This window comes from Suricata suricatta, chromosome 4, assembly GCF_006229205.1.
Source record: "Suricata suricatta isolate VVHF042 chromosome 4, meerkat_22Aug2017_6uvM2_HiC, whole genome shotgun sequence".
NCBI classification, from domain to species: Eukaryota; Metazoa; Chordata; class Mammalia; order Carnivora; family Herpestidae; genus Suricata; species Suricata suricatta.
This window is the reverse complement of record NC_043703.1, coordinates 67,099,753-67,119,264: the sequence shown is the minus strand read 5'-3', so window position 1 is coordinate 67,119,264 and position 19,512 is coordinate 67,099,753.

Genomic DNA, 19,512 nt, shown 5'->3' with positions numbered 1-19,512 from the left:
ATTTCCACCATAGTGCACAAGGGTTCTGTTTTCTCTAATTTCCCCTCAGCACTTATCAACTCTTGTCTTTTTTTTTTAACTCTCATCTTTATGATAGTAGCCATTCTCATAGGAGGGAGGTGGTATCTCATTGTGGCTTTGATTTGCATTTCCCTGATGATTAGTAATGTAGAGCGTCTTTTCATGTGTCTGTTGGCCATCTGTGTGTCTTCTTTGGAAAAATGTCTGTTCAGATCCTCTGCCCACCTTTCAATTATACTGTTTATTTTTTGGTGTTAAGTTTTAGGAGTTCTTTATATATTTTGGATATTAACCCCTATTAATATATCTTTTGCAAAAATCTTCTCCCCTACAGTAGGTAGCCTTTTCATTTTGCTGATAGTTTCTCTCACTGTGCAAAAGTTAAAAAAAAAATTTTTTTTTTACATTTATTTACTTTTGAGAGACAGAGCACAAGTGGGGGAGGGCCAGAGAGAGAAAGAGACACAGAATCTGAAGCAGGCTCCAGGCTCTGAGCTGTCAGCACAGAGCCTGATGCGGGGCTCCAACTCATAAACTGTGAAATCGTAACCTGAGTTGAAGTCAAATGCTTAACCAACTGAGCCACTCAGGCGCCCCCGTGCAGAAGTTTTTTAGTTTGATGTAGCCCCAATTTAATTTGCTTTGTATGCATGCTTTTAAGTCTAGTTTTTGGAAAATTATAGACTTTTTTTCTATAAATACACCAAACTATTCATGACAAAGTAAATTGATAATGATGAAGGCAGACCAATTATAATTTATAATTATAAATCAAGAAGAGTAGGGGCACCTGGGTGGCTCAGTCAGTTGAGAATCTGACTATTGATTTCAGCTCAGGTCATGATCCCAGGATCATGGGATCAGCCCTGCATCAGGCTCTGTGCTGAGCACGGAGCCTGCTTAAGATTCTCTCTCTCTTCACTCCCTGTCTCTCTCTCTGTCTCTCTTGCTTTGCCACTTACATGCTCTTTCTCTCTAAAATTAAAAAGAAAATTAATGATAGTAAAAACTCTAATCAACTAAAGACAACCCTTTCCATGCACTAATAGCAGAGAGTTCTTTCAGAAAATTGTGGAAATTACAAATCTTTACCCATGTACTTTTATTGCCAAACATTGAGTGACTGCCAGACTTCTGAGGAGAATATTGAATGAGTGGCCCCACTAAATTGCAGTCACATGTTAATTTTGGCTTATGAATTCAATTTTTTAGTTTCTGTCCATAACTCATTTAGTAGACTACTACTGAGGAGCTCTAATTTGTGGTTAAGTGACAGTCTGAGGGATAGCCTATGAAGTGTGGAGGATAGGGTTTTCATGTTTGGATCTCATTAAGACTCATCAGGTGGTCTATAAGGGGATGCGCTGGAAGAAAGATATTTCTCTGGGGAAGGAAAACTGGATGGGGGCCGAGAGAGGTCATATCTAAATACCAAGGGGGCATGTGTAGTTTGGAAACAAAGGCATGTTTTATTTCATTGCTTTCATTTACTTTGAGTCATGATATTTAATTTCTTTTGAATTTAAAATAATATATTAAGGTAGGGCATGAGATTGTTAATCCAAATAGAGGATGTATTAGAAAGCTGTCGGATCACTCATCATGTAAAATTGGTGTGAGTAGAATGGTAAATTCTTCCCCAAATTTATTTATTAATAGAGTCTGGTTGAAGGCAATGGATGCCTTTACTGAAGTCTCTTGCCTCAGATCCGTTGCCAGAGACTAGGAACCCCACCTCCCACCTCTCCTTGCCCTCCAGTGACCCCTCCGAACCTCTATCCTACCACCCTTCTTTTAACCTTCTCCCCTCTGGCCGTACTGGCATTCTTACTGTTTCTCAATCAACAAGACATGCTCCTGCCATAGGGCCTTGGCACTGGCTGCTCTCTCAGCCTGCAATGTTTTTTCCTCAGACGTCGTCATTGCTCACTCCCTCCTGACTTAACCTCTAGTCCTTTTTCCAAACTCATTTTCACAATAAGGTCTATCATGCCCATTCTCTTTGCTCTGCAAACTGCCTGGTATTCCTTTCCTCTAACTCCTGAATGCCCTTATCCAGTTCTGTTCTTTTTGTTTTTCCTTTTTTCTTTTTTTTTTTTTTATAGTTTATTGTCAAGTTGGTTTCCATATAACACCCAGTGCTCATCCCCACAAGTGCCCTCCTCCATGACTATCACCCCCCTTCCCCTTCCCCCCCTTCAGCCCTCAGTTTGTTCTCAGTATTCAAGAGTCTCTTATGATTTGCCTCCGTCCCTCTCCCTAACTCTTTTTACCCCTTCCCTCCCCCATAGTCCTCTGTTAAGTTTCTCCTGTTAGACTTATGAGTGAAAGCATATGGTATCTGTCCTTCTCTGCCTGGCTTATTTCGTTGAACATGACACTCTTGAGGTCCATCCACATTGTTACAAATGGCCAGATTTCATTCTTTCTCATTGCCATGTAGTACTCCATTGTACAGATAAACCACATCTTCTTGATCCATTCATCAGTTGATGGACATTTAGGCTCTTTCCATGATTTGGCTATTGTAGAAAGTGCTGCTATGAACATTGGGGTACATGTGCCCCTATGCATCAACACTTCTATATCTCTTGGGTATATCCCTAGCAGTGCTATTGCTGGATCATAGGGGAGTTCTATGGTTAATTTTTTGAGGAACCTCCACATTGTTTTCCAGAGTGGCTCCATCAAATTACATTCCCGCCAACAGTGTACGAGGGTGCCTGTTTCTCCACATCGTCACCAGCATCTATAGTCTCTTGATTTATTCGTTTTAGCCACCCTGACTGACGTGAGGTGATATTTCAGTGTGGTTTTGATTTGTATTTCCCTGATGATGAGTGACGCTGAACATTGTTTCATGTGTCTGTTGGCCATCTGAATGTCCTCTTTAGAGAAGTGTCTGTTCATGTCTTCTGCCCATTTCTTCACTGGATTATTTGTTTTTTGGGTGTAGAGTTTGGTGAGTTCCTTGTAGATTTTGGATACTAGCCCTTTATCCAATATATCATTTGCAACTCTCTTTCCCCATTCCGTCGTTGCCTATTAGTTTTATTGATTGTTTCCTTTGCTGTGCAGAAGCTTTTTATCTTGATGAGGTCCCAATAGTTCATTTTTACTCTTGATTTCCTTGCCTTTGGGGATTTGTCAAGTAGGAAATTGCTGCAGTTGAGGTCAAGGAGGCTGTTTCCTGCTTTCTCCTCTAGGGTTTTGATGACTTCTTGTCTCACATTCAGGTCCTTCATCATTTTGAGTTTATTTTTGTGTATGGTATAAGAAAGTGTTCTAGTTTCATTCTTCTGCCTGTTGCTGTTCAGTTCTCCCAGCACCACCTGTTAAAGAGGCTGTCTTTTTTCCATTGGATACTCTTTCCTGCTTTGTCAAAGATTAATTGCCATACATTTGTGGGTCCATTTCTGGGCTCTCTATTCTATTCCATTGGTCTGTGTGCCTGTTTTTGTGCCAATACCATACTGTCTTGATGATGACAGCTTTGTAGTAGAGGCTAAAATCTGGGATTGTAATGCCTCTCGTTTTGGTTTTCTTCTTCAATATTACTTTGGCTATTCGGGATCTTTTGTGGTTCCATACGAATTTTTGGATAGTTGGTTCTATCTTTGTGAAGAATGTTGGTGCAATTTTGATTGGGATTGCATTGAATATGTATATTCCTTTGGGTAATAATATTTTAACAATGTTTATTATTCTGATCCATAAGCATGGAATATTTTTCCATTTCTTTGTGTCTTCTTCAATTTCTTTCATAAGTTTTCTATAGTTTTCATGGTACAGATCTTTTACATCTTTGGTTAGGTTTATTCCTAGGAATTTTGTGAGTTTTTTGTGCAATTGTGAGTGGAATCAGTTTCTTGATTTCTCTTTCTGTTGCTTTATTATTGGTGTGTGAAAATGCAGCCAATTTCTGTACATTGATTTTGTAACCTGAGACTTTGCTGAACTCATGGATCAGTTCTAGCAGGCTTCTGGTGGAGTCGATCGGGTTTTCCATGCGGAGTATTATGTCATCTGTGAAAAGTAAAAGTTTGACTTCATCTTTGCCAATTCTAATGCCTTTTATTTCCTTTTGTTGCCTGATTGCTGATGCTAGGACTTCCAGCACTAGGTTAAACAATAGTTGTGAGAGTGGACATCCCTGTCGTGTTCCTAATCTCAGGGAGAAAGCTCGCAGTTTTTCTCCATTGAGGATGATATTAGCTGTGGGCTTTTCATAAATGGCTTTTATGATGTGTAAGGAAGTTCCTTCTATCCTGACTTTCTCAAGGGTCTTTATTAGGAAGGGATGCTGTATTTTGTCAAATGCTTTTTCTGCATTTATTGACATGATCATATGGTTTTTATATTTTCTTTTGTTAATGTGATGAATCACACTGATGGATTTGTAAACATTGAACCAGTCCTGTAACCCAGGAATGATTTCCACTTGATCATGGTGGATAAATCTTTTTATATGCTGTTGAATTCGATTTGCTAGTATCTTGCTAAGTATTTTTGCATATGTATTCATTAAGGATATTGTCCTGTAGTTCTCTTTTTTTGTTGGTTCTCTGTCTGGTTTGGAATCAAAGTGATGCTAGCTTTGTAGAATGAATCCTACAGTTTTCCTTCTGTTTCTATTTTTTGGAATAGCTTGAGAAGCATGGGTACTAACTCTGCTTTAAATGTCTGGTAGAATTCCCCTGGGAAGCCATCTGGCCCCAGGTTCTTATTCATTGGAAGATTTTTAATAACTGATTCGATTTCTTCACTGGTTAGGGGTCTGTTCAGATTGTCTATCTCTTCCCGTTTGAACTTTGGTGGTGCGTGTGTGTTTAGTAATTTGTCCATTTCTTCTAGGTTGTCCAGTTTGTTGGCATATAATTTTTCATAGTATTCTCTGATGATTGCTTGCATTTCTGAGGAATTGGTTGTGATAGATCCATTTTCATTCATGATTTTGTCTATTTGGGTGTTCTCTCTTTTCTTCCTGAAGAGCCTGGCTAGAGGTTTATCAGTTTTGTTTATTTTTTTCAAAAAACCAACTCTTGGTTTTATTGATCTGTTCAATGGTTTTTCTGGCTTCTATATTGTTTATTTATGCCCTGCTCTTTAATATTTCTCTTCTTCTGCTGGGTTTGGGGTGCTCTTGCTGCCTCCCGTCCAGTTCCTTTAGGTGCTCTGTTAGATTTAAATTTGCACTTTTTCTAGTTTGTTGAAATAGGCCTGGATTGCAATATACTTTCCTCTTAGGATTGTGTTTGCTGCATCCTAGAGAGTTTGGATTGTTGTATTTTAGTTTTCATTTGCTTCCATATATTTTTTAATTTCTTCTCTAATTGCCTGATTGGTCCAGTCATTCTTTAGTAGGGTGTTTTTAACTTCCATGTTTTTGGAGGTTTTCCAGACTTTTTCCTGTGATTGATTTCAAGTTTCATAGCATTGTGATCTGAAAGTGTGCATGGTATAATCTCAGTTCGTTTATATTATGGAGGGCTGCTATAAGATGCAGTATGTGATCCATCTTGGAGAATGTGCCATGTGCACTCGAGAAGAAAGTGAATTACCTAGCCTCAGGATGTAGAGTTCTAAATATATCTGTCAGATCCATCTGTTCCAATGTGTCATTCAGGTCCATTGTTTCTTTTGTGATTTTCTGTATGGTTGATCTATCCATTTATGTAAGTGGAGTATTAAAATCCCCTGCAATTAGCACATTCTTATCAGTCAGACTGTTTCTGTTTGTGATTGTTTTATGTATTTTGGTGCTCCCGAATTCAGTGCATAGATGTTTATAGTTGTTAGCTCTTCTTGATTGGAGACACCCTGTAATTATTGTGTAATGTCCTTCTTCATCTTTTGTTACTGCCTTTACTTGAAAGTCCAGTTTGTCCAGTAGAAGCATGGCTACTCTGGCTTTCTTTTGACTTCCAGTTGCATGATAGATATTTCTCTGTCCCCTTACTTTCAATCTGAAGGTGTCTAAAATGAGTCTCTTGTAGACAGCAAATAGATGGATTTTTTAATCCATTCTGACACCCTGTGTTTTTTGATTGGAGCATTTAGTCCATTTACATTCAGTGTTATTATTGAAAAGTATGGGTTTTGATTCATTGTGTTCTCTGTAGGGTTTATGTTTGTAGTGGTGTCTCTGGTACCTTGTATTCTTTGCAACATTTCCCTCATAGAGTCCCTCTTAGGATTTCTTGTAGGGCTGGTTTAGTGGTGATGAATTCTCTCAATTTTTGTTTATTTGGGAAAACCTTTATGTCTCCTTCTATTCTGAATGACAGGCTCGCTGGATAAAGGATTCTTGGCTGCATATTTTTTTCTGTTGAGCTCATTGAAGATTTCCTGCCATTCCTTTCTGGCCTGCCTAGTTTCAGTAGATAGGTCTGTAACCACTCTGATAGGTTTCCCTTTTTATGTTAGGGCCCTTTTATCCCTAGCTGCTTTCAGAATTCTCTCTTTATCTTTACATTTTTCCAGTTTCACTATCATATGTCGTGCTCAAGGTTGATTCAAGTTACATCTGAGGGGAGATCTCTGTGCCTCTTGAACTTCAATGTCTATTTCCTTCCCCAGATTGGGGAAGTTCTCAGCTCTAATTTAATCAAGCATCCCTTCAGCACCTTTTTCTCTTTCTTCTTCTTCAGGAATTTCTATGATACAGATATTGTTCTGTTTGATTGTATCACTCAGGTCTCGAATTTTCCTTCCATGCTCCTAGGTCAATTTCTCTCTCTTTTTCTCTGCTAGCTCTTTCTATAACTGTGTCTTCTAATTCACCTATTTTTTCCTCTGCGTCTTCAATCCATGTAGTGGCCACCTCCATTTTATTATGCACGTCATTTGTAGCATTTTTTAACTCATCATAGCTCTTTTGAAGATCCCTAGTCTTTGTATCAATAACTTCTCTGATGACTTCCATGCTTTTTTCAAGCCCAGCGATTAATTTTATGACAATCGTTCTAAATTCTTGCTCCGTTATGTTGTTTATATCTGTGGCTGTGACTTCTTCCTGGAATTAAAAAAATTTTTTTTAAATGTCTACTTATTTTTGACAGACAGAGAGAGACAGTGCAAGCAAGGGAGGGTCAGAGAGAGGGGCAGATACAGAATCCAAAGCAGGCTCCAGGCTCTGAGCTAGCTGTCAGCACAGAGCCCAATGCGTGGCTCGAACCCACAAACCATGATATCGTGACCTGAGCCTAAGCTGGATGCCCAACCGACTGAGCCACCCAGGTGCCTCCCGGAATTTTTTTTAGAGAAGAGTTCTTCCGTATCATCATTTTGGCTAGCTTTCTGTCTCTTGTCAGTTTTAAAAGCTCATTATGCACTCTGCACCTGTTAGTATTGCTATATTGAAGGTTTATTGATTGTCAGGGGCCTGTCTGTTTTGGAAGTGTTCTTTTAATGGTGTCTTTTGGTTTCTCTTGTTGTGCCTTTGGTTATTTTATTTCCCTACACAGTGATACTTGGGATTCTCCACCATGTGTACCTTTTTTTTTTTTTTAGTGTTTTATTTATTTTTGAGAGAGAGAGAGAGAGAGAGAGAGAGCAAGCGAGCAGGGGAGGACCAGAGAGAGAGGGAGACATAGAATCTGAAGATAGGCTCCAGGCTCTGAGCTAGCTGTCAGCACAGCCCGACGTGGGGCTTGAACTCACGAACTGTGAGATCACGACCTAAGCCAAAGTCAGACACTTAACCGACTGAGCCACCCGGGCGCCCCATACTTTGACTTGGTTCTTGAGGTAGCCTCAGCCACCTATGAGACTGTCTTCTTTGTGGACTTTGTGTGTTTTCCTCCCACTCTTGCAAATCAGAGTATTGTGGCTTCTGTCCTTCTCAGTTTGATAGATGCAGGTAAAAATTACACAGCTCCCTACTTTTCTGCCATCTTGCCGCTCCCCTCTCTGTTTTTTTTTTTGAGAGACAGTTATAACACTTATTTCCTTCTGACATACCATGCAATTTATGTAATTATTGGTTTGTGATATTTATTAAGAGATGGATCTATTGAGTGAGATTTGGAAACCCAGATCTCTAATATTTGGAAGGTCTGTTTCATCACTGTTTTGTAAACCAAGGAAGACAATTTTGAACAGTTGTAGGCTTTTCTGATTGGGCATGAATAATGTGCCCTCATATTTTTTTTTAACTGGTTACAAAACATAAGTTTTCAAGACTTCTTCCATCAGTATTATTTATGATCAGTTCTAATCCAGTTAGCTTTTAGGCTTGCACACTTGCTTTACTCTTATCATTTACCCTGATCTGTAGAGGATGCTGTTTGCCACCCACATGCCCCCTTCAAGATTGCCATTCCCCTATCTGCTGGGAGTGTCAGCTGCTGATGGCTCTCTGGGACTTGCCTTCAGTGTAAAGGAAGCATCTCACCCAAAGTTATACCTCCCTCTGGGCATTCCACATCCACTGACTGGTTGGGGTGGGGTATGAAGGCCTAGCCTCCTTGACTCATCTGAAGTCAGTTCTGAGAGGCCAGACCTGAGGGTTGTATCGCAACTGCATCATAGTGCCTAATCCAACTTTCCTTTTCAGTTGTTTCTCCAGCATTCCCCACTAAACTTCCTGCACAAAAATCCTCATCTCAGAGTTGTTTTAGAAGCAACTCAACCCAAGACAATTAGAACTAGAAGTGGGCCTTTAGAGCTGGTTTACCTACAGGGTGGCTGGTAGTAATGGGCCCATCACTGGTGTTAAATGGTTTGGAGAGTTCCTGGCAGGCTGTCACAGGAGAATTGTTGAAACGTTCACTTGTGAGTTGGGATGGGATACTGGAACGTTGATAGAAGGGAATGCACTGGTGGGAGCAACCTTGTGGGCAGTTGAGGTCCTGGGGAAGTAGTGACTCTAAGGCCAATGAAATTGGATAACTTTTATTAGGTGCTGTCAATTAAAGAAAGACAAAGGCTGAGGGTAACTAATTACTAATTTAACATGATGTGGCAAAGCAAGAGGGCTTTCTTACAGCATATAGAGATACTCTTATCTCCTGCAACTGGAAGGTAGAAAAAAGCTGTGGATCAGGCCTGTGGATCAGGCCCATGCATTAGTTATAGAGGTTTTGGAACTTTACATAAAAATTTAGAATCTGGCAATTCTGGCACATCAGGGTCAAGGTTCAGGTTAGGAATGAGAGGGACCCTCAAACTTGGAATAAGGACATGTGGGTTGATGCACTTCAGATTCTTTAATCCTAAATATCCTATAGAAGTACCCCACTCCTCTCTGTTAAAGACTATCATTCCACCCACAGATTTTACTTAAAGAAAATTAAAAGGCCTCTGTCTTACAATGCAATATTTACCTCCAATGGGATCTATTCCTACCTCTCCAAATAATTAGTTGCATCCTAACCTGGCTGCACAACTATTGGTTCTGTTAAGGGAGGAAAGGTACTAATGGAAGGAGCTGTAGGTCTTAGCCAACATTCACTGGTCAGAGCCAAAGGAGTCTGTCTGGGACTAGATCCTGAAGGCAGTGAGCTAAGGGTGGCAGAGCAAAACTTGGAAATGAAGAATTTATTGTGGGGTAGTGTTCTTATTTCTGAGAATTTATTGATATGGTAGGATACAGGATTTAACATGCTGCTCTTAGAAGCTTGAAAAAAGCGATGGCCCACACAAAGTAAAATAGAAATTCTAGAATTGCCACTGCAGAGAGTAAAATACTCTCTTAAGACCAAAAGACTTAAGAGTAGTGGGCATGATAAGGCTGGAACATTATGCAAGGGTAGAAGACCTACCAGCCCACTGTAGTTCACAAGAAGACCCAGAGGATACCCAAAGAGGTAAGGAACACACTGGTGAGAGCCCCCAGCCAGGTTGATAGGTGATTCTGTTAAAAATCTGGGATCCTTGAGAACAATGGAAATCATAAAATCCTGAATGATAGACTCCAGGTGGCACAATGTTTTTTATGAGCAAAAGAGTGAAATAACTGCCTTGGGGTTCTGGTGTTTAGAGAGCCATGAAATGACTAATGGAACATGGTGTCCTGGAGCAAGATAGGTGAGCTGCCAACAAGAATATTGTTCAGTTGAAGCAAGTAAAAGAAATCAAGTATAGATTATCAGGAGGCTGAAGGTACCTCCTTAATGAAAAGTCACAATTCCTTGCCCTGTTTCCTCATCTGAATCAGTTTTCAGGACCAGAACCCATTCACAAAGAGAAGCAGGCCCTCAGGAGGAACAGTCCTGCAACACTACAGCAAATGTATATGGTAATGAGTTTCCCAGTCCTTTTTCACAGGAACCTCTGGCCATTTGCTTGGGTAACTATACACTAGGACAAGGAGAATAACCAGGCATTTCAAGTGCTGTCAGATGTAGGGTCCCACTGGTTGTAATCCAATAATCTATCAACTGAAGCGTCATCATGGCCCACTTGTTAGAGCAGGGACATATGGAGGCCAGAAAGAAATGGAGACCTGGCCTGGCCTTATTTCACAGTAGTTCCACTAGGCCCAAGGACTACCTTGTGGTCATTTCTCCAACTCTTGAATACATATTTGAATTGGACATACTTGGTAGTTGGAACAATTCCTACATCTGAGCCTAGGAGTATGTGGTAGGAGCTAATACAGTGGGGGTGGGGACACAGTGGAAACCTCTGAATCTTCATCCTTGCCTCAAAGGTTGTAAAACAAAAAATGGGGAAAATGGTACATATCAGTGCCACTCTTAAAGATTTATGGGATGCATGCGTGGTTGTCCCTTTCATATGGATGTTTAGTTCACTAGTTTGCCTCCTGTAAAACCACATAGATCCTAGGAGTGGATTCCTACCAATTCAGCTGGGGAGAAGATCTAATTGCAGCTGCCTTGCTGGTATCATTACTAGAATAGATTAATATGGCCTCTGGCTCATGGCATATGGCCATTCATCTGGCAAGTATGTTGTCTTCTATTCCTATTAAGAAAGAGTGCTAGAAGCAATTTGTGTTCATGTGGGACAAACAGCAGTATACATTTAGTCTTTCTCTAGCTTTTATGTTAACTCATGGCCTTTGCCATATTATAGTCAAAGGGGCCCCAGACCATCTGGAAATTCTGTAAAACATCATATTGGTCTACTATAATGATGACATTATGTTAGTTGAACTAATGACCAGGAAGTGGCAAGTATGTTGGAAGCCTTGGTAGGACACATGCCCTCCAGATGGTGAAAGATAAACCCAATCAGAGGGCCACCTTGTCAATGAAGCTTTAGAGGCCCCATGGTCTGAGGCATGTTGAGAAATAAAGCAAACATTTCTTCTTGTACCCTCCCCTAGTAAAAATGTAGCACAATGTTGTATTGGCCTTTTGGGTTTTTGGAGACAACATATTCCATACTTGGACTTAATGCCCGGGCCCATTTGCTGAAGGACATGGAACATTTCCAGCTTTGAGTAGGGTCTGGAGCAGAAAGGGCTCTAGAGCAGGTCCAAGCGGGGCCATAGGCTTGGCAGACCTTGCCCAATTTTAATAGTAAGTGAATAAAGGCAGCTGCCATTGCCTGAGAAAGCTTGGCGGTCAGGGATTCAGACAGGTACTGGTTCACTCTATCAGGTAAGTCATGAGAAGAGCAGCATGCTAGTATACAGTCAGGGAAAGGTAGCATGGCTGGTAGAAGGAGGAGAGGATGAGTATCATTTAGGGATTGGCTGCAGCAGCTGGAGTGACAATTTGTCCCATTACATTCAGATTCCTAAAGGAGATATTCCTGGAAGGGGTAAACTGACTATACAAGTCTACTGGATCCAAGCAGTGCAAGGGTTGGACAAAAGTGGATTCTGTAGTGTGTGTCACAGAACTTCCCTCAGGAATGAAGAAGGGGTCATCTTCGTAGCTGCTAGGCATGTTGGCTGCTGATGGCTGGTATCTAAGCCTGTCCTTGGGAAAAGCCCACATTTAATGACTGGTCCAAGTGCTGGGTCAAAGGCTAGGCCATCTGGCCTTAATTTGAGATATCTATGAAAGGCTACCCCAGCTTCAGAGCCCTCTACAGCATCAGATGGGGTCCCTTGCAACAAATTACTGTCTAACTTCTTTCTGTGTCCAAATCTGCATCCTCATTCCCTCATGGGTATTGTCTCCAAAGTTACCCCCTAATACGCTTTCTATATACATGTATCTTTTTCAGGTCCCATTTTCTAGGTAATATAACTCATAACACTAGGAGATCCAATCTGTCATTATATTAGGTGTTAGATTTGAGGCATTTGGAGATCTAGTGATAAATGGAGTCCTGGCCATGTCACATAGTTGGTCTAGAGTTCACTGCCCAACTCTGGTCATTTCTCTGGTCCCCAAGTTCCCTAAATGGTTAAATTAGCAAACAACCTTCCGGTTTTCTCTCTTACCTGTGGTTCTCTAACCGATAGGAGGCCAAGTGCAGAATTCTGACATGGCCACCCCTTCCCAGTTTCCCTATCTCCATCCCAGATTATAACTCAGAAGCAAAATCTCATCATGGTGACGTGGCAGAAATTAGTGCCATCCTTAGAGATATTTTGTCTGGACCATCTCTTTGTTTAATTCATCTCTCTCTGACAATGGACTACAGTACATTTAATCAAGTGGTAGCTCCAATTATGGTTGTTGTGTGTATGTTGTATCTTGAGAAAAACCAGTGCAGCTTCTGGCTGTAATATGTAGTATACAGCTACTGCCATGGAAAATGCATGTTTTTCAACTCATAGCAAGAAGGAGATGCAGAAGCAGTTTGCATTTACTTGGAATAGATAGCAATGTACATTCCTGGCCATGCCTCAGACCTGTGTTCTGTCTTACATTCTTTGTTATAATATGGTCCAAAGGTGCCTTGATTATCTAAACATTTTTCAGAACACCAGATCTGTCCACTATTTTGCCAATATCATGTTGATTTAGATCTGGAAGTGTAGATGGCAAATACTTTGGATGCTCTGTTCAGACACATGTGCATCATAAGATGGGAAATAAACCTCAAAAAATTCAAGATTCTGGAATACTGGTAAAATCTGTGAGCTGCAGTTGTCTGGAAACATATATGATGCCTTGTTGTGTTTCTATATTAGACCAGGATGTTCTACAGTGTTTCTGGCAAGCTCTAATAGGAGAATTGAAGAACAAAATCCTTGGCTTCTAAAGTGAGACCATGCCATCTGCAGCAGAGAGCTATTCACCATTTGAGAAGTATCTTGGTATGCTACTGGGCCTTGGTAGAGCCTGAGCATTTAACATGGGACAGCAAGGGATTGGACCATCATGTCCTGGGTATTTTTGGACTTGCCAAATCAGGCAGGTGCAGCAGCAATTCATCATACCATGGAAATATTACATATGAGATATGAGTATGTATGGAAAACACAGATAAGCCATCTGAATGAATGGTCCAGTTTCTTGTGCACCTATGTCTTCGTTGATGCTTCTCTATGACCAGATGATCAACAGAGAAAAATCTTGGGTCTTGTTCATCAATGGGCCAATTAGATATGTGGTTACATTTGATATGCTGCTATATTACAGCTTCACTCACAGATACCTCTGAAAGACAGTGGTTGGGGAATGGGGAAATCTTCCCAGTGAACAGAGATTAGAACAGCACACCCTGCATTCAACTTTATATGGTAGGTGAAGTAGTTTGAGGTAAGGACATACTTGGATTAATGAGCAGTGGAGAATAATTTAGCTTTTTGGTCAGGGGCTTAAGATAAGAAAGATTGGAAGCTGAGTGACAAGGAGGTCTAGAGAGGTGTGGATACAACTAGGGGAGTGTGAGGATCTTTGTGTTCAACTCAATGACCAATTCAAGAAGCATCTTCCACACAGGAAGCCCAGAACAACTGAGCACATAGGATGATTCATCCAGTGGAAATAAGCCAGCCTTTCTCCTTGGTCATCTCCTTTCTCGCATTATGGTGCTGTGATCATAATATTCATGGAGGTGGAAACTGAGGCTGTGCATAGGTCCAAGAGCACGGACATCATCACAAGGCTGGTCCACCTACTGTCACTGCTGAATGTCAGAGCTGTCAGCAGCTGAGGCTGATATGGAGTCACCTAATAAGGAGACCAACCAGCCCACAACTGCAGGTTCATTGCATTAGAACTCTTCCATCCTGGAAGGAATACTGAGTCATCCCTACTGGAATTATTACATATTCCAGGTATGTGTTTTCCCCTCTTGCCTTTAGTGCTTCTTCCAGCACCATTGGTCCTCAGTCTTTATTATTTTTTATATCACTTTGGACCAGTGAAGGAAAGTGAAAATGGGCATATGACCTTGAGATCCACAGTTCTATTGTGCTTTATATCATTCAGTAGTGGCTGGCCTGATAGAACATTGGGATGGTCTCTTAAAGGTGCAGATCAGTTGCTAGCTTGGAAATGGCACCAGAGAGGTTAATACACTGTCCTTCCAGATAGAATAAAAACATTAAGACAACGACAGCGATATTTTTCTCATACTTAGACTAGATGGGTCTGGGAACCAAGAGGTTGAAGTAGGAATGGCCCATTACTTTCAGCAACCCACTTAGGGGAATTTGTGCTTCCAGTCCTAATAACTTTAGGCTCAGCTGGATTAGAGGTCCTGGTCCAAGAGGAGGGAATGCTCTGCGAGTGGATGCAATAAGGGCTCTACTAAATCTAAGGTTATGGATGCTACCTGTTCACTTCGGGTTCCTCATGTAAATAGACCTGTAGGCAAAGAGAGAAGTCATACTGACAGGGGTAGTGACGCTGCTCATCTTGAGGATGGTTTCTGCTCCATAACAGGGGCAGGAAACGTATGTCTGGAATTCCCTGGGTTGTTTCTTGGTGCTTTCATTACCAAAAAAATAATTATAAATGGGCAACTGAAGCAGCCATAGCCTGACAAGAGTATGATGGTCAGGGACTTAGACATACTAGAAAGAAAGAGCTGGGTTACCTTGTTTGGTAAACAACCTAACTAGGCAACACTGGCTGGGTGAGCAACTTAGACCAGTGAGCTGCCTGAAGATGAGGAGAATATAGAAAGGATTCTAGACATAGAGATGATTAAATATCAACTGCAGCCTTGGAACCAACTGGAACAGAAGGGGCTATCACTTCCTATTGTAAGCTGTTTTTTTAGGAAGTTGTGACCAGTCACCGCCTTGAAGAAACATTGACCAGACAGGGTGAACTTGAAGAGCAGTGCCACTGGATCTTGGTGGTGCAAGGCCAGGTGGCACAACAGACTGCCACAGAGTGCCAGTGATTTCTGAGTGCTCCAGGATGGCATTCCAGAATTTGCTCAGCACACACCTCTCCGGTTCTTTTTCTCCCACTCAGGCTCCTGAGGTCAATGTCCACAGCCCTGGACAATGTGTTCCTGGTGAGAATGCCAATGTCTTTGCCCAGGGCGTTGTCTCCCAGTCTCCCATGTCGGTAGAGTCCTGCAGGATGACTTTTAACTCTCAGTATCTGCTGGGCACCATGGAGCTTTTTATTTATTTATTTATTTTTATTTTTTTCAAATGCAGAAGGCTGCCTGCTTGCCCAGCAAACCAAAGGCCTGGAGAATTCACAGCCCCCATCCAGGAAGCTGCCCTCAGCAATGACAGACAGAAGCTGGTGTATAACTGCTGCTGTTCTCTCATCTAGTAGGCAGGACAGCTTTGAGACATGTGTTTTGCAGTCTCTTAGCCTTTTTGTGTGGGATAAACTGGCTGCCCCCATTTCAGGTGGTTCAGTGTGCACACTTTATGAGCAGCCTCTCTATCTCACTTCCCTACTTCTCTTTGGTTGCTGCTTCTAACTTCTACATAAACTACTTCTGCTCAAATCCTGTGGCAGGGTCTGCCTCTGGGAGAATTCAAGCTAAGATGGCTTCAGTTACTCTTTCTACCTTTATTTTCCTTTTGCACGATCGCTTATGCCTCTCATTTGGGCTCCTGTGTCTCCATTTGGACAGTTTCCAGGGGCAACTCATTGGCAGATCCTTCTTGACTAAAGGCAATCCAGTCCATGTCGTCTTTAGGCTCCAGAGCAAGTGGGCAAACATCATCCAGGGATAACTAAGAAAACAAACCCCAAGTAACTAAGCTCAACCCAAGCCATGCAGTATTAGTAGTAGAACTGGGAACAGAATGGTTTTCTAAATAAGCTGTGTCTTATCACAGAGAAGAGGGTTGGTGAAAGTCTCACCAGCTTGGGAACACATATGTTAATCTTCAGCCTTCATCTTGCCAGCAGGAACTCTACATCACTTAAAGAGTGCCAGTGATTTCTGAGTGCTCCAGGATGGCATTCCAGAATTTGCTCAGCACACACCTCTCCGGTTCTTTTTCTCCCACTCAGGCTCCTGAGGTCAATGTCCACAGCCCTGGACAATGTGTTCCTGGTGAGAATGCCAATGTCTTTGCCCAGGGCGTTGTCTCCCAGTGCTCTGGCTTCCCTGGCCGGTGCATACCACTCAGGAATCTTCCACAACTCTTGGGCAGCCATCACGATGATGTGCCTGGGGAGAATATCCATGTCTTCCCCAAGGAACTGTCTCAGAGGCTCTCAGAGCTGCCATTCCCAGGACGCAGGACCAGTCAGCCCCAAACACAGAGCACAGAGCCTCTTCCAGATCTCTGGAGCTGTGTTGTTGGTACCTGGGTTTTCATCTTCTCTCTCTTGAAAGCATCTTCTCCAGCTTTTGACCCTTGAACCCAAATTCCCCGACACCCCTGAACCAACAAAAACATACACATCTTCCTAAGAACACACAGCAGTTTTCTTGCACAAAGATGCCTCCATCCGTTTTTAAAAGGTAAAATGAAACAAAATCTCTCCAAAGGCAAGTAAATACATAGAGTGGAAAGTGTACATTGTCTTTACATACAGACAATACTTTTCATGGTCACACAGAGTGTCTCAGGCACAGCAGTGTCTCAAAGCCTCTTTCTTTTCCAATTATGGTTTCAGCTTCATGTTTATATGCCCAAATGGCCCCTTGAGTGGGTTTCCTGGAACAAAAGGGCTTTCTCTGACGGTGTACCCAAGTCTTCCTCTTTCTTTATACCCCAAATTCCTTAGAAATGACAGCCTTTGTCCTACAGTGCCTGCCCCACCCCACACGGGCTTCCTTTATTCCTGTCCTGTTTTCAGAGATCTTAGGACCAAGTTTCATGGAACCAGTGGTATCTGCAGTGGCAACAGTGGAAAGTCCTGTAGCCTTCCTGAACATATGTGAGCATGAATGCTGACCAACCAAAGTCACGGGTCTGGGGCCTTTTTCATCACATTCATGTCCACTCATAGTCAGTTTTTAAGCTCAGTCTCAGGTTAGTTTCTAGACCCAGGCTACTGACAAATAGTCCTTCTGGCTCCAAGTGCAAGACTGTTACCTGATGCCCCTTAGAAAGGAGGGTGAGATTTTGAGGATGGCAGGGCCACGCCTTGGAGGGGCCCCATGGAGGCTGGTTCTGGGTAGCTCTTATCAACCATTCAGTGGGAAAATGACTATCACATGCTGTCCTGCTGCCAGACATGATGCCCCCTAGAAAGTGGCTGGACCATGTGAGGACATCTAGGTGGAAGTCCTCACTTTCAACATGAGCTTGAAAGCCTTCCCAGAGTCCCTCTTTCAATCTAGACCAAGCTAATAGAAGTGAGTCTTGGGAAAGCTGACTCATCCCGCTTTGCTCAACTTTGCTCTGCCTCCTACTCAGTCATAAATTGCTGCACAGACTGTGCTGGATAAATTGACATTAAGAGTTATTAAAGGAATGAGCGGAGAGTTTAGAAAATGTGCATCCACGGCAGGCGTCGGCGGTCTTCTGAAAGAGCCAGGGCAGGGCAGGGTGGCTTGGTGAGTCACTAAGCCAGGGCCTCGAAGCCCCAACAGTGGGAAGAAATCCCAGGGCTGCGGGAGGCCCAGCACAGCCCCTCAAGGAGGCAGCCATAAAGGAACCCAGTGGTAAATCAATGTAGCCTTGTCTGTGATATGGGATTTTATAGTCTGTGGGTTTATGTAATTATTTGGGTTTTGCATAGAGATCTGTGTATTTAAGCCTTCCTTTAAAAATCATTGTTTTCATTTTTGGCAGCCTGGTGGTAATGAATCTTGGTGGGGGCAGGGTCCCTCCTATCTGCGTGGGCAGCTGGGGCTCCCTGATCTGTAGTGTTTCCCTGGATCTCCCCCATGCCAGAAGGGGCTGGTTAAATTGGATCACACCCAATTCTGGTGCTTCTCTTGCACACAATTCTCAAACTTTTATGTTGCCATCGAAGTGTTTGTGTGTGGCTTGTCTCCCCTACCAGGTGGTGAGCTCCTGGTGCAGATAGCTGTCTGGCCTTCCCACCGTGCTATGGAGACAGTAGGTGCACATTGTTCGCACGCATGACTGTGGAGCTGCTTCAAGGGCTGGCAGCCGGCATCAGGAGGAAGACTTGTCGTTTCCTGTGCAAGGGAGCAGATAGATTTGTTAGGATTTAGTGTAAAATCAGCTGGGAGCCATCTGTGACTTAAGCGGCCAGGCTGTAGTGCCCTGGTTTTGCAGAAGGCTTGCTTGGGTGTTGTCCCAGACAACAGGGTTGCCAGATGAGTGACCTCTGGCTAGCAACAGTTCACATTTAATTACGTGTCTCCTGGATGCCAGAGAATGTGCTGCAGGCTGTACGTACATTAACTCATCTAATCCTCACAGCAACTGGTTGAGCTAAGTAAGGTCTCTTACTACACCTGTGTTATGGACGAGGAAACTGGCACATAAACAGCCGTAACTACCTTGCTGAGGATTGCACAGCTAGCAAGGGATGGAGCTGGGATTTAAACTCAGACACTCTGGCTCCAGACGCTGGGCTCTTAGGCAGGACACTACAGTGCTGTTTAGCAACTTTTGAATGCATACCCCCTACCCTCACACACCACAACCACAACTCCCACACCCTCCCGCCCCTCCACACACTCCCCCACACATGCACCCACACACCCACTCACCCATCCATCAAAAATTTAAGTCCCTTTTGGAATAAATAGCTTATATATAATGACTACGTTTTTAAGAAATCTGTTAAATCTGTGTGGCCCCTTTTCCCAAGCTCCCTTTCGGCTGTCAGGCTTGGTAGAGGACACCCACAGTGAGGAAAACCTCTGTCTAGGATTTTAAAAGCAATAATAAATACTAGAAATGATGACAGTAATGTGGAGTCCATGAACTTATTCTGGAGAAATTGAGATAGGGACTGACTGAAAATTATGATTTGCGATATGTATTAAAACTTCTGTTATGTGGCATTCATATTGGAAAGTATTCAGGGTGAAACTTCCATGTTTTCATTATGTTCCAAATGTTGATTCATATCTTTATATTCTATTCCTTCAGAAGCTCTGAAGAATGTTTATTTTCCATTAGTGTTTAAGGGGCTATCTGCCTCTCCTACCTGTGAAGCTGTCCGAGTGATCTGAATATGTGCTTTTTATCCCCCCAAAGTTTATTCATTTTTGAGAGAGAGAGAGAGAGACAGAGACAGAGTGTGAGCAGGGGAGGGG